Source organism: Capra hircus, chromosome 1 (assembly GCF_001704415.2).
Source record: "Capra hircus breed San Clemente chromosome 1, ASM170441v1, whole genome shotgun sequence".
NCBI classification, from domain to species: Eukaryota; Metazoa; Chordata; class Mammalia; order Artiodactyla; family Bovidae; genus Capra; species Capra hircus.
Genome location: NC_030808.1, coordinates 115,746,452 through 115,774,232, shown reverse-complemented (window position 1 = coordinate 115,774,232; position 27,781 = coordinate 115,746,452). Strand labels below are relative to the sequence as shown.

Sequence of the window (27,781 nt, the reverse complement as noted above, 5' to 3'; positions counted from 1 at the left end):
TGGTCAGGAATATACTCAGGGTCGTGCACAGGCACTCAGGTGATGAACATTTCCCCCAGCGGTCTTAGCTTGGGAGGCATTCCGGAAGGGTACTCTGATTGCACCCCGGCTGGCATCAGAGGCAAGCAAGGTTAAAGGTGAAGAGCTGGACATCAGATAGAGATGTTATCAGGTCTACCCCTGGTACATCCCCACCCCATTTCGGTGGTAGAACCGGGAAGGTCGAGACGGCGCCTGCGTCGGTAAGGGACAGACTAAGTCCGACCAGGAAGGAAAAGCTTTTGGTGTAAAGTCTGTCTACACCCCCATCTAGAGCAGGGAGGGAAGCCTCTGGTAGAAAAATGGCCCTAGTCGCTTTTTTTCTCTCTTACAGATGGGAGCTAACAATCCAGCCTCACTCCTTTGAACTGTATCTTGAAAAACTGGGATAGATTCGATCCCCTTAAAGAAGACACACCTTGTCTTCCTATGTGATACTGCATGGCCACGGTATCCATTGGAGGATGGCGAACAGTGGCCGGTTGGAGGGTCTCTTAAGTATAATACTGTTTTACAATTAGACCGGTTCTGTAAGGAACAAGGGAAATGGGTAGAAGTAGCATATGTGTTGTCCTTTTTCTCTCTGCAAAATATGCCAGACTTATGTCCTAAGGGTATAGATTTGGGCGTGAAACCTTCAGCTCCCTCCTGTCCTCCTACTTTGCCCCTGTACCCGGGGTTCCAAGCTGAGCTAACTGAAAGCCAGAAAACCCTCCTCAGAACAGCTGCTTTGGTCTCAGTGGAAACCCAAACTGAGATTCAAACTGCTTTGGTCTCAGTGGAAATCCAAACTGAGATTCAAACCGCTTTGGTCTCAATGGAAACCCAAACTGAGATTCAAAGTGCCCAAGTGGAGGTCCAAACAACTCCTGTCTCAGTACGACCTCAGACTACTCTGGTTTCAGTAGAAACTCAGACCATCGAAGTAAGAGATGAGATGGAGGACAGGAGACAAAGAGAAAAAAAAACGAACATGTTGCTCCAGTCTATCCCTGGGATCATATGTGCAGAACAGCCAGAGAGACTGAGGAACAGCTACACAAGCTGTTGCCTCTTTATGAAACACCCACCAGGAGAAATAATCAGTCTATGAGAGTTAATAAGCCTTTTTCTTATCAAGAAATACAAAGAATCAAGGAGGATCTGGGAGACTATTTAGAGGACCCAGAAAAATATATTAGAGCTTTTAAAGGTGTTACTCTGCTTTATGACCTTACTTGGAAAGATGTGATGTATATCTTGGGACAAATGCTGACTCCCGACTCAAAGACTCGAGTTTTGGGAAAAGCAGTTGCTTATAGAGATGAATGGCTTGGTAATGAATCAGTAGGGAAGAGGGAGGACAAGATAGCAGCCCTCCCCACTGGCAATCAGGCGGTCCCAACTATAGAACCAGACTGTGACTACAACACAGCTAAAGGAAGATGGAATCAGAGTCATTTTGTCAGATGTATTCTTGAAGGACTCAGGCAGGCGCATTCTAAGCCTTTAAACTGTAGCAAATTGGCAGACATAGAACAAGAGGAGAAGGAAGCTCCTAGTAAATTCCTAGATAGACTAAGAGAAGCTCTTCACAGATTCACTGAGATTGATCCTGAAAGTGAAGAAGGAAAAGTGATCTTAAAAGATAGATTTATCACTCAGCTCCAGATATCAGCCATAAGCTAAAAAATGGGCGTATGGACCAAATCAGTCTTTAGATACTCTGTTACAACTGGCTCAGATGGTCTATTATGGTAGGGAATATGAGGAAAAGAAAGAAAGGCAAAGAAAGACAAAGGAAACTGTGGAAACCTTCACAATGGCTATGAAAAATGCACTTAAGCAGCTGGAGAAAAATGCCCAGAGGGACCCAGGTGAAAAGGGATGGGCTTGCTATAATACTGTGGAAAGGAGGGGCACCTCAAGCGGGATTGCCCTCAGGCATCCAAGCCGCTCCTGGCTCCATGTCCGGTCTGCAAAGGACCACACTGGAAGAGAGACTACCCTCAGAGACTCTCAAGACCATCAGGACTGAAGGTGCCCGGGGGTCCCCACACACGCTCCGGTCCTAATTACACCTGAGGAACCCCGGGTCTTAATAGTTGTGGGGGGCCAATCCGTCGATTTCCTTTTAGATGCTGGGGCAACTTACTCTGCTTACTGAAGCCCCTGGCCCACTGTCTTCCCGATCTGCTTCCGTAATGGGACTGTCTGGATGAGCCAAAAGGTATTATTTCAGTTATTCTTTATCTCGCAACTGGGATTCTGTGCTATTTTCACACGAGTTTCTGATCCTGCCAGAATCTCCCTTACCCCTTTTGGGGAGGGATATACTGAGCAAGGTCCATGCCTCTGTTTTTATGAATATGGAGCCCTCCCTTTCTCTTCCTTTAGTTGAACAAAATGTAAATCCTAGAGTATGGGCTGATGGAAAATCTGTGGGTCGAGCACAAAATGCTATTCCTGTAGTTGTCAAGCTCAAAGACCCACACTTATTTCCACAGAAGAAGCAGTATCCTCTAAAACCTGAGGTTAAGGAAGGGTTAAAACCCATCATCGAAAATTTAAAGGAACAGGGACTATTAATTCCCCGTAACAGTCCTTGCAACACTCCTATTTTGGGTATAAAGAAATCAAATGGTAAATGGAGACTAGTTCAAGATTTACGTATAATAAATGAGGCTGTAGTTCCTTTACACCCCGTGGTGCCTAATCCTTATACTCTATTGTCTGAAATTCCTGAATGAGCCAAATATTTCTCAGTAATTGATTTAAAAGATGCCTTCTATTCAGTGCCTTTGGCAGAGGAAAGTCAATTTTTATTTGCCTTTGAAGACCCTACGCAGCCAGCTTCTCAGTTAACCTAGACAGTTTTGCCCCAGGGGTTTCATGACAGTCCTCACTTATTTGGACAAAGTTTGTCATGCGATCTACAAAACATTAATAGCTCTGAAGTGGTGGTGTTACAATATGTAGAGGATATTTTGCTCTGTGCTGAGACAGAGGAAGCTTGTTTGCGAGCCTCAGAAGATTTCTTAAACTTTCTGGCAGGCTGTGGTTACAAGGCATCAAGAGAAAAGGCTCAGCTGTGTCAACAATCAGTTAGACATCTGGGCCTAATCATATCAGAAGGGACTAGGGCTATAGGCCCGGAGAGAATTAAGCCTATACTAAATCATCCCCTACCTATGACTTTAAGACAATTGAGAGGATTTTGGGGAATCACAGGTTGCTGTCACATTTGGATTCCGGGTTATGGGGAACTTGCCCGGCCTTTATATAAACTTATAGCTGAAACTCAGCAGGCCCAAACTGACAAACTGGTTTGGTCACCAGAAACTCAAAAGGCTTTTAAGGTTCTTCAAACTGCTCTCCTGCAAGCTCCAGCTCTGAGCTTGCCCACAGGGTCAGAATTTAATTTGTTTGTCACTCAAAGGAAAGGTATGGCCTTGGTAGTTTTGACACAACCCCGAGGGCCTCACCAGCAACCTATTGCTTATCTAAGCAGAGAATTAGATGTAATTTCACGTGGGTGGCCCCACTGCCTAAGAGTAATTGGGGCAGCGGCTTTATTAGCACCTGAAGCTTTAAAAATAATTAAAGGATGAAACCTTACTGTACTGACTTCTCATGTGAGTGGAATCTTAAATTCTAAGGTTAATATTTGGATGACAGACAAAATCTCTCCCCTTCTGGATTATAATGAAGTGGGAAGTATCCTGGAGAGGACTGGGAAATTGATTTTACTCATATGCCAAAAGCTAATGGATATTCTTTCTTACAAGTTTGGGTAGATACTTTTACTGGATGGATTGAGGCTTTTCTCTGTCGTAGTGAACAGGCTAAGGAGGTTATAAGGATTCTCTTCATCAGTGGAAGGCTTCCCGTGGTGGACATCTCCAAGGAAAGGACTTTCTCCAAGTCTGTGAATACCTTCGACAACAATCACATGCAATGCCTCTTCTTCATCTGATGACATCTACCAACCCTAAAATGGACTGGTGCAACACGTTGCACTTTAACTATGGACATAATGTGACTTTTAATTTTGATTTTAACTTGTTTTAATGACTATGTTGCCTTACATCTGTAACTGTGTAACTGGATTTGTTTCTAGCCGCATGAAAGCTTTTAACTTACAAATGGTTGCTCAAACTCCTGCTACTGCTGCACCTTCCTCCAACTACTATTTGGGGCCCCTGGATCAGATATCCTCAATATGAGGATTAGGAGAATATGTTGCCTCGCCAATTTAGGGACAATGCCCCTTCTCAGCTCGGAAGCAGTTATGGAACCAGAACGATGCCCCTTTTCCCTAGGCAACATAATTCTCCTAAAAGAAAAAGGGGGGAATGAGAGAGTCATTTCCTAGGCAGGTTGATAAGAAGTCTAGGGGTCCCCAAGGAGAGAGGGGTCTGGAATTCTCAAGGAGGAAGAAAGGACAAACTTTTTTCCTTCTCTACATTCCTTAGGATTATATAACAACAATGTATTATGTATTCTGCCTGAGGACAGTCTCTGGATTAAACCTTCTGGCTGAAGTGAAGTGAAGTGAAGTCAAGTTGCTCAGTCATGTCCGACTCTTTGCAACCCCATGGACTGTAGCCCACTATGGGATTCTCTAGGCAAGAATCCTGGAGTGGGTTGCCATTTCCTTCTCCAGGGGATCTTCCTGACCCAGGGATCAAACTCAGGTCTCCCGCATTAGAGGCAGAAGCTTTAACCTCTGAGCCTAGACCTGCTCTTTACAAGGATTATATAACAACAATGTATTATGTATTCTGCCTGAGGACAGTCTCTGGATTAAACCTTCTGGCTAATTCTGTTATCTTACAATGTAAACTTGGGAGTAGGTCTGATGTCTTTACAACCTCCAGACATTCTTTTGATTTACTGGAGAGTATATGACTGCATTGCTAACACTAGCAAGTGGGTACTCTTTCTACCCCCTTCTGATGCCTATGTCAGAAGCTTTCTCTATCTCCTTATACTTTAATAAAACTTTATTACACAGAAGCTCTGAGCGATCAAGCCTTGTCTCTGGCCCCGGATTGAATTCTTCTCCTCCAGGGGCCAAGAATCCCGGCATTGTGATTCAACAGCAACCTTTCAGAAACAGTGACAGACTTTATTTTCAGAGGCTCCAAAATCACTGCAGATGGTGACTGCAGCCATGAAATCAAAAGACACTTGCTCCTTAGAAGAAAAGCTATGATAAACCTAGACAGCATATTAAAAAGCAGAGACATTACTGTACTGACAAAGGTAGTCAAAGCTATGGTTTTTCCAGTAGTCATATATGGATATGAGTGTTGGACCATAAAGAAAATTGAGCGTTGAAGAATTGATGCTTTGAACTTTCACGTTGGAGAAGACTCTTGAGAGTCCCTTGGACTGCAAGGAGTTCAAACCACTCAAACCTAAAGGAAATCAGTGCTGAGTATTTATTGGAAGGACTGATGCTAAAGCTGAAACTCCAATACTTTTGTCACCTGATTGGAAGAAGTGGCTCATTGGAAAAGACCTTGATGCTGGGAAAGATTGAAAGCAGGAGAAAAAGTGAACGACTGAGGATGAGATGGTTTTTTGGCATCACTGGCTCAATGGACATGAGTTTGAGTAAGTTCCAGGAGTTGGTGTTGGACAGGGAAGCCTGGCATGCTGCAGTCCATGTGGTCACAAAGAGTTGGAGACGACTGAGCCACTGAACTGAACTGAGGTTGTGTAACAAAAAAAGCAGCCCAAGTTAGCCTTATCCTGTTTCTACCAAGATACTCTGTTGTTTCCTAAAGACAACAGAACTACAAGTCATGCAGCCAAAACATGCACAATATAGAAATTTTTTACCTCAAGTAACAACTGTAACTAAATTACCCTGACTATCCCCCACCTACACACACACACACACACACACACACACACACACACACGCACTATCAAATCAAAGAACTAGGATGTGACTGGAACCTGAATGTTAGAATCCCTTCAGAAGCAAAGAGTCTATTTTCCAAAAAGATTCAATGCTGAAGCCCCTTTACCATCCTTACCATAAATGGTCACATTACAAAACCTAATCAAAACCTGCCCCATAAGCATTTGTGCATATGAGCTTGTTCCCTCTAGCCTTTTAAATTTTTCCCTGAACCCTGAATTGTGGAGACAGATTTGAACTTTGCCTATGTCCTTGCCCTTCACCCTGACAATAGAGCTTTTTCTTTTCTCAGAAGCCATTACCATAGTATTGGTTTCTATGCAGGTTGGGTAGCAAATCCTTGCTTGGTAAGAGTTATGTCCATACTTCACTACTGTAAATAATGCTGCAATAAATATGGGTGTGCAGATATCCTAACATTGGTCTTGGCAATGATTTTTTGGATTTGACACCTAAATAAGTGCAGCAATAATAATAATAAAAGTGAGACTACATCACACTAAAAAGTTTCTGCACAACAAAGGAAATCATCAACAAAATGAAGAGGCAACCTGTGAAATGGGAGAAAATATTTGCAGATGACTCTCTAATAAAGAGTTAATATCCAAAATACACAAATAACTCATGCAACTCAATTAAAAAAAAAAAAAAGCTTTCTTTTGAAAGAAAAGTATTTGGTTAGACATTTTTCAAAAGTATTTGATTAGACATTTTTCAAAGGGGGCATACAAATTGTTAATGGAAATAATCAACACTCTACAATAGAAATAGAAAAGAGTTTTACTTGAGCCAAACCGATAATATAGCTCAGGAGAGCTATATCGCAAATCTGTATTTTGAGAAGCACTTGAATTATGCTCCACCACAGTATAAAATGGGAGAGACTTACATAGGAAAAACTGCAAAGTTATAAAATTCTTTGTCAAGAATTAGGATTGGAGGCTGTCAAAAAGTAAGGGTGCTTGTTAAGCAAGAATTGAATGGAGTCTGAAATGGTTGCATAATTACAAGTGGAGACCTTGAGACCATGGGGTTGAAACTGGTAGCTGCTAATGAAAGTGAGTGGAATCTTTTGAGGACATCTCAGCTATCCAACTCCCTGTGTTCCCTCTCTCTTAAAATATAAAGCTTTGCTTCAGACCTCACCTAAGTATCAAACATCTCCTTCAAAATTAATAGTTAGGAAACTGTGAACATATAGCAAGAAAGAATAGTCATTGGGCCAAGGAACTAGAAACACCTTTTGTTGTTTTGTCTTTATTGGGGTATAATTGCTTGACAATGTTGTGTTAGTTTCTGCTGTACAGCTAAGTGAATCAGCTATATGTGTTCATATATCTTCTTCCTCTTGGACTAACCCCCACTTCACTCACTACTCTGGGACACAGAGCACTGAGCTGAGCTCCCTGTGTTATACAACAGGTTCCCACTAACTATCTGTGTTACACATGGTAGTGTATATATGTCAATCCTAATCTCCCAGTGCATCCAATACTCCCATTCCCCACTTGTGTCCACATATCTGTTCTCTATATCTGCATCTGTATTTCTGCCTAGCACAGAGTCATCTATACCATTTTCCTGCTTCCACATATACGAGTTAATATTTGATATTTGAATTTTGCTTTCTGACTTCATTCCGTATGACAGACTCTAGGTCTGTCATAGGAAAGACTAGAAGTCTCTTCAAGAAAATTAGAAATACCAAGGGAACATTTCATGCAAAGATGGGCTCAATAAAGGACAGAATGGTATGGACCTAACAGAGCAGAAGATATTAAGAAGAAATGGCAAGAATACACAGAACTGTACAAAAACGATCTTCATGACCAAGATAATCATGACGGTGTGATCACTCACCTAGAGCCAGACATCCTAGAATGTGAAGTCAAGTGGCCCTTAGAAAGCATCACTATGAACAAAGCTAGTGGAGATGATGGAATTCCAGTTGAGCTATTTCAAATCCTGAAAGATGATGCTGTGAAAGTGCTGCACTCAATATGCCAGCAAATTTGGAAAACTCAGCAGTGGCCACAGGACTGGAAAAGGTCAGTTTTCATTCCAATCCCAAAGAAAGGCAATGCCAAAGAATGCTCAAATTACCGCACAATTGCACTCATCTCACACGCTAGTAAAGTAATGCTCAAAATTCTCCAAGTCAGGCTTCAGCAATACCTGAACTGTGAACTCCCTGATGTTCAAGCTGGTTTTAGATAAGGCATAGGAACCAGAGAGCAAATCGCCAAGATCCACTGGATCATGGAAAAAGTAAGAGAGTTGCAGAAAAACATCTGTTTCTGCTTTATTGACTATGCCAAAGCCTTTGACTGTGTGGATCCCAAGAAACTGTGGAAAATTCTGAGAGAGATGGGAATACCAGACCATCTGACCTGCCTCTTGAGAAACCTGTATGCAGGTCAGGAAGCAACAGTTCGAACTGGATATGGAACTGACTGGTTCCAAATAGGGAAAGGAGTACGTCAAGGCTGTATATTGTCACCCTGCTTATTTAACTTCTATGTAGAATACATCATGAGAAACGCTGGGCTGGAAGAGGCACAAGCTGGAATCAAGATTGCCGGGAGAAATATCAATAACATCAGATATGCAGATAACACCACACTTATGGCAGAAAGTGAAGAGGGACTAAAAAGCCTCTTGATGAAAGTGAAAGAGGAGAGTGAAAACGTTGGCTTAAAGCTCAACATTCAGAAAACTAAGATCATGGCATCTGGTCCCATCACTTCATGGGAAATAGATGGGGAAACAGTGGAAACAGTGTCAGACTTTATTTTTGGGGGCTCCAAAATCCCTGCAGATGGTGATTGCAGCCATGAAATTAAAAGACCCTTACTCCTTGGAAGGAAAGTTATGAACAACCTAGATAGCATATTGAAAAGCAGAGACATTACTTTGCCAACAAGGTCCATCTAGTCAAGGCTATGATTTTTCCAGTGGTCATGTATGGATGTGAGAGTTGGACTGTGAAGAAAGCTGAGCGCTGAAGAATTGATGCTTTTGAACTGTGGTGTTGGAGAAGACTCTTGAGAGTCCCCTGGACTGCAAGGAGATCCAACCAGTCCATTCTAAAGGAGATCAGTCCTGGGTGTTCTTTAGAAGGACTGATGCTTAAGTTGTTAACTCCAGTACTTTGGCCACCTGATGGAAGAGTTGACTCATTGGAAAAGATCCTGATGCTGGGAGGGATTGGGGGCAGGAGGAGAAGGGGACGACAGAGGATGAGATGGCTGGATGGCATCACCAACTCTATGGACATGAGTCTGAGTGAACTCCAGGAGTTGGTGATGGACAGGGAGGTCTGGCATGCTGCAATTCATGGGATCTCAAAGAGTCAGACACGACTGAGTGACTGAACTGAACTGAAGAAGGTGGACTTTGGGGCCAGAGGACTGGAATTGAATGTAGATTCTTCAAATGGGTAACTGTGTGATATTTTAAAGGATGAGAACTTTAAATATTAATAATTTGCAAAACTCATTATTTATATGGGGATTAAATGCTATAATACCTATAACAGTGCTTGGAATGGTGCCTAGAAGCTAGTAATCCACTCAATAAAGCAACTTTTACCATGTTAACTATGAAAGGTAAGACAGAATCTATCTTAAAGTCCTTTTTAGAGCACTCTTTAGAAAGAATAGGAAAAAGGTTTAATTTTCTATAGAATATACTCTCTGTGAGAAGCTACTTAAACCTTAGAAAATAAAGAATTCATGAACTAATGCAATAAATATTGTGTCAAATTGGAATAATTTTATAAAGTTGGAAAAATAACTGTGGAGAAACAAGTAGTAATAATGTCTGATTTTTTAAGAAACAGTATGGGAATTACCAAAACTAGTCATTCCTTAAATATTTGTTGCCAGCAAAAGATAGCAGCTACAAAGTTTTCCCCCCAAATTGAACCAAATTAATCAAACTATAAATTTTGATTATAGAAATGATATTCAGAGATTGCCAGTCACATTTTATGATTAAGAAAAATACATTTTTCAACAAATGTCCTGTTCATAAAAACAAAACTTTACTTTTGATTGTGGATCAGAAGTGCCTGCCTTATTTTAGTATATGACCAAGAATCAATGGTTATGGTACAGGGAACTTTACTCAATATTCTATATATTATTTTGTAATAATCTATATGGCAAAATAATCTGGAAAAGAATGGACATATGTTCAACTGAACCACTTTACTATACACTAGAAACTAATATGTAAATCAACTATGTGCATGCTAAGTCACTTTAGTCATGTCTGAGTCTTTGTGACCCCAAGGACTGTAGCCAGGTTCCTCTGTCCATAGGATTCTCCAGGCAAGAATACTTGAGTGGGTTGCCTTGCCCTTCTCTGGGGGATCTTCCCGACCCAGGGATCAAACCTGCGTGTCTTATGTCTCCTGCATTGGCAGACAGGTTCTTTACTGCTTGCACCACCTGGGGCACCCCAAAAGAAAATAAAAATTAAATAAAACATTAAAAAAATTTAATGGTAAATAAATCAATGATTGTTTTTCTGTCTACAGCTACAGACTAGCCCCAAAGTGCCATTTTCCAGTTCAATTTGAAGATGTGTAAACTGCATTAAAATGATTTTTATACCCCAAAATTCTTGAAAGATGTGTAAATCCTAGAAGAATTGGTATCTCTGGAGACAGTACTAGAGGGAATTTAGCTGCAAGACTGACCCAGCAGGTAAGATGCCCAGCATTTTTACTTATTAGGTTTTCTTTTATCTTTTATTAAAAATTTTTTATTCTTACTTCTAAATTATAAATACAATCTGTCAGTATTTTTTCCTTTACTTATTTTGAGGAACACTGAGGTGAACAGTTTTATACTCTAATACTTTTGTAAAATGCTGATACAATTTCCTGTATAGTATATAAACATTTTTAAGAAAGAAAATCAATAAATTATAGCAATAACTATAATTAGGAAATCAAAGTATTTTATTTAATCTGAGTATATTTATAATATATATTCAGAATATTATATATTATGCTGCTGCTGCTGCTGCTGCTGCTGCTGCTAAGTCGCTTCAGTCGTGTCCAACTTTGTGCGATCCCATAGACCGCAGCCCCTCAGGCTCCCTCGTCCCTGGGATTCTCCAGGCAAGAACACTGGATTGGGTTGCCATTTCCTTCTCCAATGCATGGAAGTGAAAACGGAAAGGGAAGTCGCTCAGTCGTGTCTGACTCTTAGCGACCCCATGGACTGCAGCCTACCAGGCTACTCTACCCATGGGATTTTCCAGGCAAGAGTACTGGAGTGGGGTGCCATTGCCTTACTATAATATGTATCTTACTAGAAACAAATATAGATCATCACTGAGAGAAGGCAACCTGATCCTAGGTCTCAATTTATTCCAAAAATTAATTTTTCATTTCAATAATCAATAGAAAGCTAATATAAGCAGATATATAAGGAGGAAAGTAAGAACTAGTTGCAGGGGGGGAAATCACCCAGATTCAGGTATCATTATCCTTAGAAAAAATGTTTTAGTAGAATCTGTTTAATAGAAATAAAAATATTTTTAAAAACTTAGAAATATGCTCATGGGAGAAGCTGTAAATTATAGATTATTCAAAAAATAAATAAAACTTCAATATATAAAAGTATTAACCTTCAAAGTTAAGCATTTAACATAGACTTTAAGATTATTTGTAGAGCAGTTTTCGATTCATGGCAAAATAGGGAATATAAAAATTTCCAGACTACCCTCTGCCACACATACATAGCCTCCTTCATTATCAACATCCCCACCCAGAGTGATTCATTTGTTTCAGTTGATGAACTTGTATTTACACATCATCACCATCCAAAGTTCATGGTTCACTCTTGGTTTTACAATGTAGATATTTGTTATTATATTGACTGCAATACAATTTAGAAATTGGAAGACAGACCAGAAAAATTGTAATACTGAACAGCCAGATTAAAAGAAAATACAAAATAAGAATAGACATTTAAGCATATGGAGGAAAAGACTAATATGAATGTATCTTTCTAATCTGAGGACAAAATGAGGACATATATTTACAAATAAAATTAAAGAGAATTCTCTACCCAGCCTACTGTCACTTTGGATTTTTAAAGAGGATGATTTCAGGCAGAAGAACATTAACCCCAGATGGAGGACCAGAACGACAGGAAAGGGCTCTCACAGTATGGTCCACGATGTTAGCTAACACTTGCTGTACTCTCTCTCAGAGGGAAACAGTGGACCACAAGAGACAGCTCTATCTGCCTCTATTCCCAACAAACTCATGTTCGGGTTCCCTCACACACCAAAGGAAAAAAAAAAAGCTAGGAAATTTTTATTAATCCTTTTTTAAAAAAAGTTAATGTAAAGCTATGCAAAAATGAACCTGAACTTTACTAACACAGCTGGAACAATCTGCAGTGGCGGCGTCATCTGTGGGAAAAGAGATTTAATGTAGTTGATTTTCTGTGATTGTTAGTGGGTCACTAGTCTCATGGTTATGAAAGCTGCACATTTTTTGGAGGAAAACCAAGAAACTACTGAAAGTTTGCTTCTCCATGCAGCAACCCAACACAAACCAAGCATCTGGGGATCTTTTCACCATACCAAAATCAGAGTGGGTCATATTTTTGAGGACTGTGCAATATTCAATCATGTAACAGAAACTTATAAGCAGGAACCTTAGGTACTCAGTGAGAGTAGTATGTTTGCCTCTAAGAGACCGTTTCATTTTGAAGGCATATGGTACCATCCTCTGGCTGAAAGCACTGATTCCCTTGTTGAAATTTGCTAGGGATTACAGTGGATTTGGCTTAATTTAAAGCTTGTTTTATTCTCATAAGAATTTCATGAAGTTGTCTCACCAAGGGTATACCCCACAGGAATTTCCAGGGAAAAATAGACTTTCTTAATGCAGTTTTCCCAAATAGAACAGCATATTGTATGGGACACATGAATTCTGACTGTTGGTACTTTGTATACTTTGGATTTCCCAGAGAGTTGGGTATTCAATCAGCCAGATCAAACCCTGGAAGTTCTGATGAGTGAGCTTGACCCAGCAGTCAATTTAAAGAAGAAAATCATACAGTTATCTTAATAAGTGTGAACTGTTTACAGATCATACTCAGCATCTATAAATATGAAACAAATAAGAAATGGTGAATAGAAGAGAATTTCCTAACTTTGAAAAAAAGTATGTAAACAAAAACACTTAGAAGAAACATCATTCTTATTGGGTAGTTACTGAAAGTTTTCTCTTGAAAATTGGATGCACACTACCGCTACCAAATTGTACCTGAAGTCCTGGTCAGTACTCTGAATGATGAGTGAGCAATACTATTTTTCAGTGTGATAATCAGTTTGCCTTCTCTTAAATAGGCCAGTACTTCAGGCATATCCAAGACAAAGTTGCTAGTGTTTGTAAAAACCTTTTGAAAGTCTGAAAATTTTAATTTATCCAAACATTACTGTGCAACAAAAAAGAAAAAACATGGGTTACTAGATACATATCTTATGGCTGGAGGAATAATCATTTTGTCGCAATGTGCTCAAAAGCACATTGCAGGAAAATTAGCCTAGAAAAAAATGATAAAATTTTACTGTTCCTGGAAAGATAAGGACTAGACCTAGAAAAGATAGAGCAGTACTGAAAAAAATTTAAAAATTAAAGTTTCACATTGCTTATATTCTTCCAAGATCAAACATCTCTTCAGTATGAGAGCTGTCTCCTTCCCATCACAATGTTTGATGACATACTTAGGTATTTAAAATAGTCTTAATGATGAAAAAGAGGATCAAACACCTGCAGGTTACATAAATATGCAATTCATATTATAATAAAAGATCCTTTAACAAGGTTTATGAGGAGAGTACTGATTATTTTTGTTTTGAAAATTTAAATTTATATTTAGTTTATGGATATCTACTACTAAAATTTACTTGATATTAATATTTTTATTCTTTTACCAACTATGCAAATTATGTTATATATTTAAGGATTTTTAAATTTAAGAATGCCTTTTCTGCATTGTGTTTTATTTCCCATTAAAATGACTTATACAATCAACATATCCTAATGTTGTTCGGCTCTTAGAAGATCCAGATGTCAAGATCAAGCTCAAGGTTTGATCTTTAATATATCCTGTTCTTCAGAATTTTCATTTCGATTTATCATCATATTGAGAAAATGCACATTAACCAGTTCTGTCGAAATCATTCATTGTCAGATTCTGGAGTGAATATATTACTACTACAGATAGATCAGTTAAGAAAACAATGCTTTCCAAACAACTCATTCTTCTGGAATCAAGCCATCTGTTCAAATTTGTTAGTTGGAGTTCTTTGCTCCCTGAGACGTTTAGGAAAGGTCACATTTACAAGAATCCTACTCATGGTAGTTCAGAGCTGGCTAAAAAATTTCCAGGGATTCTAGATGTGACACTTCACATTTGCTAGCTGATAACCACAAGTTGTGTGGTTTACCTCTGACTTATGTCATCACTTGTTAATATAATGTCTTAAGAGATTATGGCCTCATGTATGTTACTTGACTTCAGAATTGCAGTCAATCAGTATATTAATTGGCTACATGAAAACCTGTAGTAAAAATCTGATCAATATAGAAAAATGTAAACCCTAGTGTTGTAGGAAAAGCCTGCAAAGAATTCACAGTAAGAATGTGTGTTTTATAGATCAGTCTTCCTAAATCCACATGCATGTAATTGTTGTTATTGTCAATGACTGTTTTTTATACATTAGTCTCAGAGTGGATTCACTCACTTTTGTTTCTCAGAATATATTATTTTATTTTTGTTATTATTTTTTTTTAGGCCATGTCAAATGGCATGGGGGATTTAGTTTCCTTAGTCCCAACTAGAGATCAAACACTCATCCCCTGCACTGGAAGTGTGGAGTGTTATCCACTGGACTGCCAGGGAAGTGAAGTGAAGTTGTTCAGTCATGTCCAACTCTTTGCAACCCCATAGACTGTAGCCTACAAGTCTCCTCTGTCCATGGAATTTTCCAGGCAAGAATACTGGAGTGGGTTGCCATTTCATTCCAGTCTGCTATTTTTATCATTTTAAAAAGTCTAGGTTTCTTACATTCCTTTCATTTTCCTTGCTTGATAAATGTTATTTCAGCTAAAGAAATATGTGCTTGTTTATTACAAAGGATTTACTCAGCATGATTTCAGGTCCTTGGAGAAGATCCATTTATTGCTAGCATGAATGAACTTATTGCTACTGTTGCTGTTTAGTCACTAAGTCATGTCTGACCTTGAGACCCCGTGGATGGTAGCCTGCCAGACTCCTCTGACGATGGGATTTCCAAGGCAAAACGTGCTGGAGTGGGTTGCTATTTTCTTCTCCAGGGGATCATCCTGACCCAGGAATCGAACCTCCATCTCTTGCATTGTCAGGCAGATTCTTTACCCTGAGCGACCAGGGAAGCCCAAACATTGTCATTGGAGTTCCCTTCGCTGGTAGTCAAGTGGTTAAGAATCTGCCTGCCAATGTAAGGAACACGAGTTAGGTCCCTGGTCCTGGATGATTCCACATGCTGCCAAGAAACTAAGCTTGTGCACTAAAACTATTGAGCCAAAACAGCAAAGTTAGCTGAGGATGTTTATATAAAACAAGCAAAATCATTGCTAAATAAATGAATGGATATGAATTTGACAAGAACAGTAGTCCAGAAGCATAATTTATGTATTATTATTATGTATATTCTCTAAAATTTTTACCTAAGCCTAGTCATTCAGTCGTGTCTGACTCTTTGTGACCCCCATGGACTGCCACATGCCAGGCTTCCCTGTCAATCACCAACTCCCGGAGCTTACTCAAACTCATGTCCATGGAGCTGGTGATGCCATTCAACCATCTCATCCTCTGTCATCCCCTTCTTCTCTTGCCTTCACTCTTTCCAAGCATCAGGGTCTTTTCCAATGAGTCAGTTCTTTGCATCAGGTGGCCAAAATATTGGAGCTTCAGCATCGGTCCTTCCAATGAATATTCAGGACTCATTTCCTTTAGATTTCACTGACTGGATCTCCTTGCAGTCCAAGGAACTCTCAAGGGTCTTCTCCAACACCACAGTTCAAAAGCATCAATTCCTCGGCACTCAGCTTTCTTTATAGTCCAAATCTCACGTCCATTACTACTAGAAAAACCATAGCTTTGACTAGATGGACCTTTGTTGACAAAGTGTGTCTCTGTTTTTTCATTTGCTGTCTAGGTTGGTCATAACTTTTCTTCCAAGGAGCAAGTGTCTTTTAATTTCATGGCTGCAGTTACCATGTGCAGTGATTTTGGGGTCCAAAAAAAAAAAAAAAAAAGCCTGTCACTATTTCCATTGTTTCTCCGTCTATTTGCCATGAAGTGATGGGACCAGATGCCATGATCTTAGTTTTCTGAATGTTGAGTTTTAAGCCAACATTTTCACTCTCTTCTTTCACTTTCATTGAGAGGCTCTTTAGTTCTTCTTCGCTTTCTGCCATGAGGATAGTGTCATCTGAATATCTGAGGTTATTGATATTTCTCTTGGCAATCTTGATTCCAGCTTGTGCTTCATCCAGCCTGGCATTGCACATGATGTACTCTCATGTAAGTTAGATGAGCAAGGTGACTACATACAGCTTGACATACTCCTTCCCTGATTTGAAACCAGTCTGTTGTTCCATGTTCATGTCCATGTTGCTTCTTGACCTACATACAGATTTCTCAGGAGGCAGGTAAGGTGGTCTGGAATTCCCACCTCTTGAAGAATTTTCCACAGTTTTTTGTGGTCCACACAGTCAAAGGCTTTGGTGTACTCAATAAAGCAGAAGTATATGTTTTTCTGGAACTCTCTTGCTTCCTCTATGATCCAACAAATGTTTGCAATTTGATCTCTGGTTTCTCTGCCTTTTCTAAATACAGCTTGAACATCTGGAAGTTCTTGGTTCATGTACTGTCGAAGCCTGGCTTGGAGGATTTTGAGCATTACTTTGCTAGCATGTGAGATGAGGGTAATTGTGTTGTAGTTTGAACATTCTAACAGAAGCAGAAGATATTAAGAACAGGTGTCAAGAATACACAGAAGAACTATACAAAAAGATCATGACCCAGATAATCACAATGATATGATAACTCACCTAGGCCAGACATCCTGGAATGCGAAGACAAGTGGACCTTAGGAAGCATCTCTACGAACAAAGCTAGTGGAGATGATGGAATTCCGGTTGATCTATTTCAAATCCTGAAAGATGATGCTGTGAAAATGCTGCACTCAATATGCCAGCAAATTTGGAACACTCAGCACTGGCCACAGGACTGGGAAAAGTCAATTTTCATTCCAGTCGCAAAGAAAGGCAATGCCAAAGAATGCTCAAACTACCACACAATTGCACTCATCTCGCATGCTAGTAAAGTAATGCTCAAAATTATCCAAGCCAGGCTTCAACAGTACATGAACCATGAAATTCTAGATGTTAAAAAACTGGTTTTAGACAAGGCAGAGGAACCAGAGATAAAATTGTGAACATTCATTGGATCATTGAAAAATCGAGAGAGTTCCAGAAAAGCATCTATTCTGCTTTATTGACTATGCAAAAGCCTTTGACTGTGTGGATCACAACAAATTGTAGACAATTCTGAAAGAGATGGGAATACCAGACCACCTGACCTGCCTCTTGAGAAATCTGTATGCAGCTCAGGAAGCAACAGTTAGAACTGGACATGGAACACACTGGTTCCAAATAGGAAAAGGAGTACATCATGCTGTATATTGTCACCCTGCTTATTTAACTTCTATGCAGAGTACATCATGAGAAACGCTGGGCTGAATGAAGAACAAGCTGGAATCAAGATTGCTGGGAGAAATATCAATAACCTCAGATATACAGATGACACCACCCATATGGCATAAAGCAAAGAATAACTAAAAAGTCTCTTGATGAAAGTGAAAAAGGAGAGTGAAAAGTTGGCTTAAAACTCAACATTCAGAAAACTAAGATCATGGTATCCAGTCCCATCACTTCATGGCAAATAGATGGGGAAACAGTGGAAAGAGAAAGAGACTTTATTTTTTGGGGCTCCAAAATCACTGCAGATGGTAACTGCAGCCATGAAATTAAAAGACACTTGTTCCTTGTAAGAAAAGTTATGACCAACCTAGATAGCATATTAAAAAGCAGAGACATTACTTTACCAACAAAAGTCTATCTAGTCAAGGCTGTGGTTTTTCCAGTAGTCATGTATGCATGTGAGAGCAGGACTATAAAGAAAGCTGAGTGCCAAAGAATTGATACTTTTCAACTGTGGTTTGGAGAAGACCCTTGAGAGTTCCTTGGACTGTGAGGAGATCAAATCCATTCTAAAGGAAATGAGTCCTGAATATTCATTGGAAGAACTGATGCTGAAGCTGAAACTCCAATACTTTGGCCACCTGATGCAACAAACTGACTCATTTGAAAAGACCCTGATGCTGGGAAAGATTGAAGGTGGGAGAGAAGGGGACAACAGAGGATGAGATGGTTGGATGGCATCACTGACTCAATGGACATGAGTTTGAGTGAACTCTAGGAGTTGGTGATAGATAGGGAAGCTTGACATGCTGCAGTCCATGGGGTGGCAAAGAGTTGGTCATGACTGAGTGGCTGAACTGAACTGAACTGATTTCATATTCCCTGCTTCCATGGTGGCTCAGATGGTAAAGAGTCTGCCTGCATTGCAGGAGAATGGGGTTCGTTCCCTGTGTTGGAAAGATCCTCTGGAGAAGGAAATAGCAACACACTCCAGTATTCTTGCCTGGAAAATCCCGTGGACAGAGGAGCCTGGCAAGTTATCATCCATGGGGTTGCAAAGGGTCAGACAAGACTGAGCGACTTCACATTCTTCTTTTCTTCTTATTTCATATTTAAGGCTGTTACAAATTGCAATACTTTATTTGTAATTTTCATTTTCTTATTATTGATATCAGGAATATAGAAGCACAATTGCTTTTATATAGAGATCTTATATCTCAATACCTTGCTTTAATTTGCTTAGTAGTTCTAAAACTTCTCAATGAAATATTTATGACTTTCTATGTAGATAATCCTGCCATCTGTGAATAATTATCCTTAAAAATCTGCTTAATTTTTATGCATCTTTCTTATCTTATTGCACTGCCTAGGACCTCCAGTATAATGTTAGGGAAAGAAAGAGTGGCAAGAAAGGATTTTTTTTTTTGTTTTTTCCAGTGTTCAGATTTTAATTATTTGATATCGTCTACCATTTAAGTGTTTGATATTAGGTCTGTACTTCGAAGTTGCTTTTTATCAGTGTTTATATTCTCATCTCCTTCAGGTTTTTAAGTTCACTGGGACAAGAAAATAATTGCTGAATTTTGTCTAATATGGATGCTGCATAAATGGATACAATTGTAAGCTTTTTCCCCCCTTTATTCAGTTTATCTGGCTGTTTAATCTGCAAGGTTAATTTTTGTACTCCAGAGATGAAGTCCATAATGGCATACAATACTTTATTGCCTTTTTTACTTTTTATTACTTTTTCTTTCTTTCTTTTTAATAACAGATCTTTATTCCAATTAGAGACTCTTAATTGTGCTCCATACGCATCAGGGTACATGACAGTTAGTAAATGACTTTGTAAATAAAACCCCTCATTTTCATCAACTGCCATCATGACTCCTCTGCTCTCTGCTGAAGAGAAGGAGAAAGCATCAATGCAAAGTTCTGTCAGGTGGGGTAGAAATGCACAACAAAGAACACAGCACAAAGTCCTTTCATGTGTGAATTCCCCTCCCCCCCCCCGCCCCCCCCCCGCCAGCCCACAAGACCAACACTGTATCATTCGTTTCAATCTATTACCAAGCCTATTATTTTGATAAAGGTCTTTGAGCACCTTTGTTTGCAGGGCAGGAATAGAGATTCAGACATAAAGAATGCACACGTGGACACAGAGGGAGGAAGGGAAAGGTGAGACAAATTGGGAGCATAGGCCTGACATTTATGGGAACCTCCTGTATAGCACAAGGAAAGTAGCTTGGGGCTCTGTAGTGACTTAGAGGGGTCAGATGGGGTGGGTGGTAGGGAAACTCAAGAGGGAGAGGATATATGTATACGTATAGATGATTCACCTAGTTGTAAAATGAATCTTAGTTGTAAAACTTAGTTGTAAAAAATAAAATGTTGTAAAGCAATTATACTCCAGTTTTCAAAAGGTAATGATTTGGAAAATGTGAACATGTAGCAACAAAGAATAGCTGTTGGGCCAGAAACTAGTAACACTTTAGAAAATAGATCAACCATATAGCAGGGATATAGAACATGATAACATGCCTCCCAGAACATGATAACCCTGTCTGAAACACATTTCTAAGTTGCTTTTTAAAAAATATGTGTGTATTTATTTGCTGACACCAGGGTTAAGGTATAGCATATGGGCTCTAGTTCTCTGACTAGATTGAACCTGGGTGCCCAGTACTGGGAGTGCAGAGTCTTAGACAATGGACCCCAGGAAAGTTCCTCCTAAATTGTTTTTACAGACACCAGACTCCAACACTAGGAAACTGTTAACCACAAGTACATAAACCTCAGACTGGTTGGTACCACAAGGTTGATGATGTTGATCCAAGTATCTCTCTCAGCCAACAACCAATCAGAAAAAAGATTCAAAGTCTTATCAGGCACCCTGCAACCCACACCATTAATGTTGCCTTTAAAAACCCTTCCCTGAAAGTCATTGGGGATTTCGGGTATTTTGAATATTGACTGCTCATGCTCCTTGCTTCAGTTCAGTTCAGTCACTCAGTCATGTTCCACTCTTTGTGACCCCATGGACTGCAGCACACCAGGCCTCCCTGTCCATCACCAACTCCTGGAACTTACACATACTCATGTCCATTGATTCAGTGATGACATCCAACAGTCTCATCCTCTGTCATCCCCTTCTCCTCCCACCTTCAATCTTTCCCAGCATCAGGGTCTTTTCAAATGAGTCAGTTCTTCACATCAGGTGACCAGAGTAAGGAGTTTCAGCGTTAACATAAGTCCTTCCAATGAACATTTAAGGCTGATTTCCTTTAGGATAGACTGGTTGGATCTCCTTGCAATCCAAGGGACTCTCAAGGGTCTTCTCCAACACCACAGTTCAAAAGCATCAATTCTTTGGCGTTCAGCTTTCTTTATAGTCCAACTCTCACATCCTTATGTGACTACTGGAAAAATCATAGGCTTGACTAGATGGACCTTTGTTGGTAAAGTAATGTCTCTGCTTTTGAATATGCTATCTAGGTTGGTCATAACTTTTCTTCCAAGGAACAAGCATCTTTTAGGCAAATCATTCAATATCACAGTAATCCAAGTCTATGCCCCAGCCAGTAATGCTGAAGAAGCAGAAATTGAATGGTTCTATGAAGACCTATAAGACCTTCTGGAACTAATACCCCCAAAAAATGTCCTTTTCATTACAGGGGACTGGAGTGCAAAAGTAGGAAGTCAAGAAACACCTGGAGTAACAACCAAATCTGGCCTTTGAGTACAGAATGAAGCAGGGCAAAGGCTAATAGAGTTTTTCCAAGAGAACTCACTGGTCATAGCAAACACCCTCTTCCAACAACAAAAGAGAAGACTCGTCACATGGACTTCATCAGAGGATCAACACTGAAACCAGATTGATTATATTCTTTGCAGCCAAAGATGGAGAAGCTCTATAGAGTCGACTAAAACAAGACTGGGAGCTGACTGTGGCTCAGATCATGAACTCCTTATTGTAAAAATCAGACTTAAATTGAAGAAAGTAGGGAAAACCACTAGACCATTCAGGTATGACCTAAATTAAATCCCTTACGATTATACAGTAGAAGTGAGAAATAGACTCAAGGGACTACATCTGATAGACAGAGTGCCTGATGAACTATGGATGGAGGTTTGTGACATTGTACAGGAGATAGGGATCAAGACTATCTCCAAGAAAAAGAAATGCAAAAAACAAAATGGATCTCTGAGGAAGCCTTACAAATAGCTTTGAAAAGAAGAGAAGTGAAAAGCAAAGAAGAAAAGGAAAGATATACCCATTTGAATGCAGAGTTCCAAAGAATAGCAAGGAGAGATAAGAAAGTCTTCCTCAGTGATCAGTGCAAATAAATAGAGGAAAACAATAGAATGAGAAAGAGTAGAGATCTCCTTGCTTGGCACCACGCAGTAAGTGCTGTACTTTCCTTTACCACAATCCAGGGTCCGTTGATTGACTTTGCTATGTGTTGGGTAAGGAGACTTCAATCTATGTTCAGTAACACTAGCAGATGATGTTCTGAGGATGACCATTGTTTTCCTTTAATTTCATACAGTTCAAAAAGTTCAACTTTCAATGATGCAGGAACACGTCCAAAACCACATGTACAATGGCCACCTGGCCCTATTTTGGATGTCTGAACCACAGATTTTTATCTTGTCAGAACAAAGAACAGACATCAAACATGACTGGTACATTCCTTCAAGGTTTCAAAAGAGACAGAATAGCATGTACATAGTAAGACAGCACAACATTGGCGTTTGGGAAGACAACCTCATCTTCAGTAGTACTACCATTAGTGACATAGGAAGGGGAGCCTTTATCTCTACCTTCAAATTTGGACATCCTAAACAATCTGGTGACTGCATTCTTTTTTTTCAATTGGTTAAAACAGATGGATGTTTGACAGGCCATAAGACAGATTGCTCTACTTGGCAGAAAGTTCAAGCCAAATCATGTATAATCCAGGATGACTTATGCATATCACAGAATATGAAAATTTCTTCCATCAAAATGATCAACAAGTACATGAAAATGTACTCAATATGACTAACCATCAGGGAAATAACAATTCAAATAGTGAGATATCACCACACACCAGTTCGGATGGTGATTTTTTAAAAAGCCATGAGAGAAATGTGAAGATGTTGAGAAAAGGGAAGCCCAATCCCATGTTGGAAGGAATGTAAACTGGTTCTTCCACCATGAAAAATGTTATGAATTCTCCTCAAGAATTTATTTTTAATAAATAGCATGTTAATGCATAAATTTAGTTTTCATGTATCTGTTTTAATCTGAGAAAGGTTTGCTTTTTGATAGGCAAGACATTGTTCACAAATTTTATTACTTATACTATTACTGTGACTTATTACTAAATTCACCTGAATGTTTTAAAAATTAGAGTATGTATTTTAAGAGCGAAACTGTTGAACAAAGTAGAAGAAAGAGACAGAGGCAGACAGAGAAGTGTAATAGTTGATCTTTAAACATTTCACCCTGAGTCTTAACCTGCTCTTTCATCCTGTCCAAGGCCTTCTCCCTGTCGTCAAATAATAAAACAACAACTATATGAAAATTTGTTTGTTTTTGTTTTAACACTGAGTTAATTGCCAGGCAGAGAACACATACCAGGTAAGAAATTCAGTGAGTGATTTTCAGAGGAGGAAAAGCAGACATTTCTAAGAACTAAAGAGAGAAAGAGCATACTCCACAATGATTATGGTCATTAAGAACTGAAATGCAGGTGTTTACATAGTACTGATGAGTCCATAGGTCAGTGTGCAAGGCCCCTTAATCAATTGACAGGAAAGAATTTCTAGTTAAATTTGGGTCAGTCAGTCAGTTCAGTTCAGTCGCACAGTCGTGACCGACTCTTTGCGACCCCATGAATCGCAGCACGCCAGGCCTCCCTGTACATCACCAACTCCCGGACTTCACTCAAACTCATGTCCATCGATTTGGTGATGCCATCCAGTCATCTCATCCTCTGTCGTCCCCTTCTCCTCCTGCCCCCAATCCCTCCCAGCATCAGGGTCTTTTCCAATGAGTCAACTCTTCACATCAGGTGGCCAAAATATTGGAGTTACAGCTATAGCATCAGTCCTTCCAATGAACACACAGGACTGATCTCCTTTAGAATGGACTTGTTGGATCTCCTTGCAGTCCAAGAGACTCTCAAGGGTCTTCTACAACACCATAATTCAAAAGCATCAATTCTTAGGTGCTCAGCCTTCTTCACAGTCCAACTCTCACATCCATACATGACCACAGGAAAAACCATAGCCTTGACTAGAAGGACCTTTGTTGGCAAATTAATGTCTCTACTTTTCAATATACTATCTATGTTGGTTATAACTTTATTTCCAAGGAGTAAGCATCTTTTAATTTCATGGCTGCAATCACCATCTACAGTGATTTTGGAGCACAAAAAATAAAGTCTACAACTGTTTCCACTGTTTCCCCATCTGTTTGCCGTGAAGTGAAAGGACTAGATGCCATGATCTAAGTTTTCTAAATGTTGAGCTTTAAGCCAACTTTTTCACTCTCCTCTTCACTTTCATCAAGAGGCTTTTTAGTTCCTTTTCACTTTCTGCCATAAGGGTGGTGTTATCTGCATATCTGAGGTTATTGATATTTCTCCCAGCAATCTTGATTCCAGCTTGTGCTTCTTCCAGCCCAGTGTTTCTCATGATGTACTCTGCATAGAAGCTAAACAAGCAGGGAGACAGTATACAGCCTGGATGTACTCCTTTTCCTATTTGGAACCAGTTGGTTGTTCCATGTCCAGTTTGAACTGTTGCTTCCTGACCTGCATACAGATTTCTCAAGAGGCAGGTCAGGTGGTCTGGTATTCCCATCTCTTTCAGAATTCTCCACAGTTTATTGTGATCCACACAGTCAAAGGCTTTGGCATAGTCAATAAAGCTGAGATAGATGTTCTTCTGGAACTCTCTTGCTTTTTCCATCATCCAGAAGATGTTGACAATTTGATCTCTGGTTCCTGTGCCTTTTCTAAAATTAGCTTGAACATCTGGAAGTTCATGGTTCATGTATTGCTGAAGCCTGGCTTGGAGAATTTTGAGCATTACTTTACTAGTGTGTGACATGTGTGCAATTGTGCAGTAGTTTGAGCATTCTTTGGCATTGCCTTTCTTTAGGATTGGAATGAAAACCGACCTTTTCCAGTCCTGTGGCCACTGCTGAGTTTTCCAAATTTGCTGGCATATTGAGTGTAGCACTTTCACAGCATCATCTTTCAGGATTTGAAATAGCTCAACTGGAGTTCCATCACCTCCACTAGCTTTGTTCGTAATGATGCTTTTTAAGGCCTACTTGACTTCACATTCTAGGATGTCTGGCTCTAGGTGAGTAATCACAGCATCGTGATTATCAGGGTCGTGAAGATCTTTTTTGTACAGCTTTCTGTGTATTCTTGCCACCTCTTCTTAATATCTTCTGTTTCTATTAGGTCCATACCATTTTTGTCCTTTATTGAGCCCATCTTTGCATGAAATGTTCCCTTGGTATCTCTAATTTTCTTGAAGAGATCTCTAGTCTTTCCCATTCTGTTCTTTTCCTCTATTGTTTTGCACTGATCACTGAGGAAGGCTTTCTTATCTCTCCTTGCTATTCTTTGGAACTCTGCATTCAGATGCTTCTATCTTTCCTTTTCTCCTTTGCTTTTCACTTCTCTTCTTTTCACAGCTATTTGTAAGGCCTCACCAGACAGCCATTTTTCTGTTTTTCATTTTTTTTCCCATGGGGATGGTCTTGATCCCTGTCTCCTGTACAATGTCACAAACCTCCGCCCATAGTTCATCAGGCATCCTATCTATCAGATCTAGGCCCTTAAATCTATTTCTCACTTTCACTGTATAATAAGGGATTTGATTTAGGTCATACCTGAATAGTCTAGTGGTTTTCACAACTTTCTTCAATTTAAGTCTGAATTTGGCAATAAGGAGTTCATGATCTGAGCCACAGTCAGCTCCCAGTCGTTTTGGTTGACTGTATAGAGGTTCTCCATCTTTGGCTGCAAAGAATATAATCAGTCTGATATTGGTGTTGACCATCTGGTGATGTCCATGTGTCAAATCTTCTCTTTTGATGTTGGAAGAGGATATTTACTATGACCAGTGCATTCTCTTGGCAAATGAAGCCTTTGCCCTGCTTCATTTCGTATTCCAAGGCCAAATTTGCCTGTTACTCTAGGTGTTTCTTGACTTCCTATTTTTGCATTCCAGTCCCCTATAATGAAAAGGACATCTTTTTTGGTAGGTCTTCATAGAACCATTCAACTTCAGCTTTTTCATTGTTACTCATTGGGGCATAAACTTTGATTATTGTTATATTGAATGGTTTGCCTTGGAAATGAACAGAGATCATTCTGTCATTTTTGAGACTGCATCCAAGTACTGTATTTTGGACTCTTTTGTTGTCTTCTAAGGGATTCCTGCCTACAGTAGTAGATACAATGATCATTTGAGTTAAATTCACCAATTCCAGTCCATTTTAGTTCGCTGATTCCTAGAATGTTGACATTCACTCTTGCCATCTCTTGTTTGACCACTTCCAATTTGCCTTGATTCATGGACCTAACATTTCAGGCTCCTATGCAGTATTGCTCTTTACAGCATCGGACCTTGCTTCTATCACCAGTCACATCCACAGCTGGGTATTGTTTTTGCTTTGGCTCCATCCCTTCATTCTTTCTGGAGTTATTTCTCTACTGATCTCCAATAGCATATCAGGCACCTACCAGCCTGGAGAGTTCCTCTTTCAGTATCCTATCATTTTGCCTTTTCACACTGTTCATGGGGTTCTCAAGGAAAGAATACTGAAGTGGTTTGCCATTCCTTTCTCCAGTGGACCACATTCTGTCAGGGTTACTTAAATTCATGGTTCTTTAAGAAAATTAGCCTCAGAAGTGTTAAACAGAGAATTAAGTTTTGATTCTCTCCTGGGCAAGTAGTTCTGTAATTTAAAAATTTTCCTTTTATACTATCTACCTTCTATACAGAAATTCCCTTAACAACACATACCAATGTAGTTATCCAAGTTCTTTTTCTTCCTTTCTAGAAAGTGGAACAGTGACAGAATCACACATTTTACATAAATCAGCAGAATTAGCTTGGGTGCACATGTATGACATCTTCATTTCCAATATTATTTAGTGGCGTTATGTAACAATTGAGGTTATATATTATCAATCAAGGTTATAGATTAACCAAATAGAATTTGAAATAGCAAGTTACATATTAAGCTGAGAAATGCACTTTTGAAATTGGACTTACAAAGTCTACATCAGTGCCTTTCATTTCACAAAGTTCATTATCTTGCCTGGGTTTACCCAACAGTGGACCTAAGACTTGGCTTAGGCTTGGGTGCTGCAGTTTTCCATTATTCACTCCTAAATTACTCCAGTCACTACATAGCCATTAAGATGATCAATTTGTATATGATTGACTTTTAATAAAGCTATAATAAAGATATTATTAAAGATATATCAATTTTTTTTATGGATCCCTTTGTTTTCCTCTCTTTCCTGCTGTCTCAAATGGTAAAGAAACTGTCCATAATGCAGGAGAACCCGGTTCAACCCTTGGGTCAAAAGATCCACTGTAAAAGATCCCCTGGAATACCCACTCCAGTACTCTCCTGGAGAATTCCATGGCCAGAGGAGCCTGGTGGGCTACAGTCCACGGGGTGAAAAAAGTCAGACACAACTGAGCAACTAAGACACAGACACAGAGGGAGTGTGTGTCTGTTCTATTTTCCAGAACCTTTGAGAATATTCTTCTCTAAATTGGTGTTTCACAGTTATTTTTCTCATATGCAAATGCAGGGAGATTTTATATGAACTGTCAAAATGTGAGTGTTATCCTTTACAAACTGCGCACTGGACCTTCAGCTCTTATCCTCAGCGCTAGCCTTCTGTACCTGCCATATAACAACCTACTGTGCCAATGAGGAAACTCCATGGCAGAAAAGTTACATAATAACTAGGTGGTGTTTGCCTCTATTTAGTTTCAGGCTTTGAAATGATGTCTAA

General features: G+C 39.5%; 2 pseudogenes; both read left to right on the top strand.

Moving 5' to 3' along the window:
- On the top strand, positions 163-14,535 carry LOC102181165 (annotated as a pseudogene).
- LOC102176168 lies at positions 12,456-13,052 on the top strand (annotated as a pseudogene).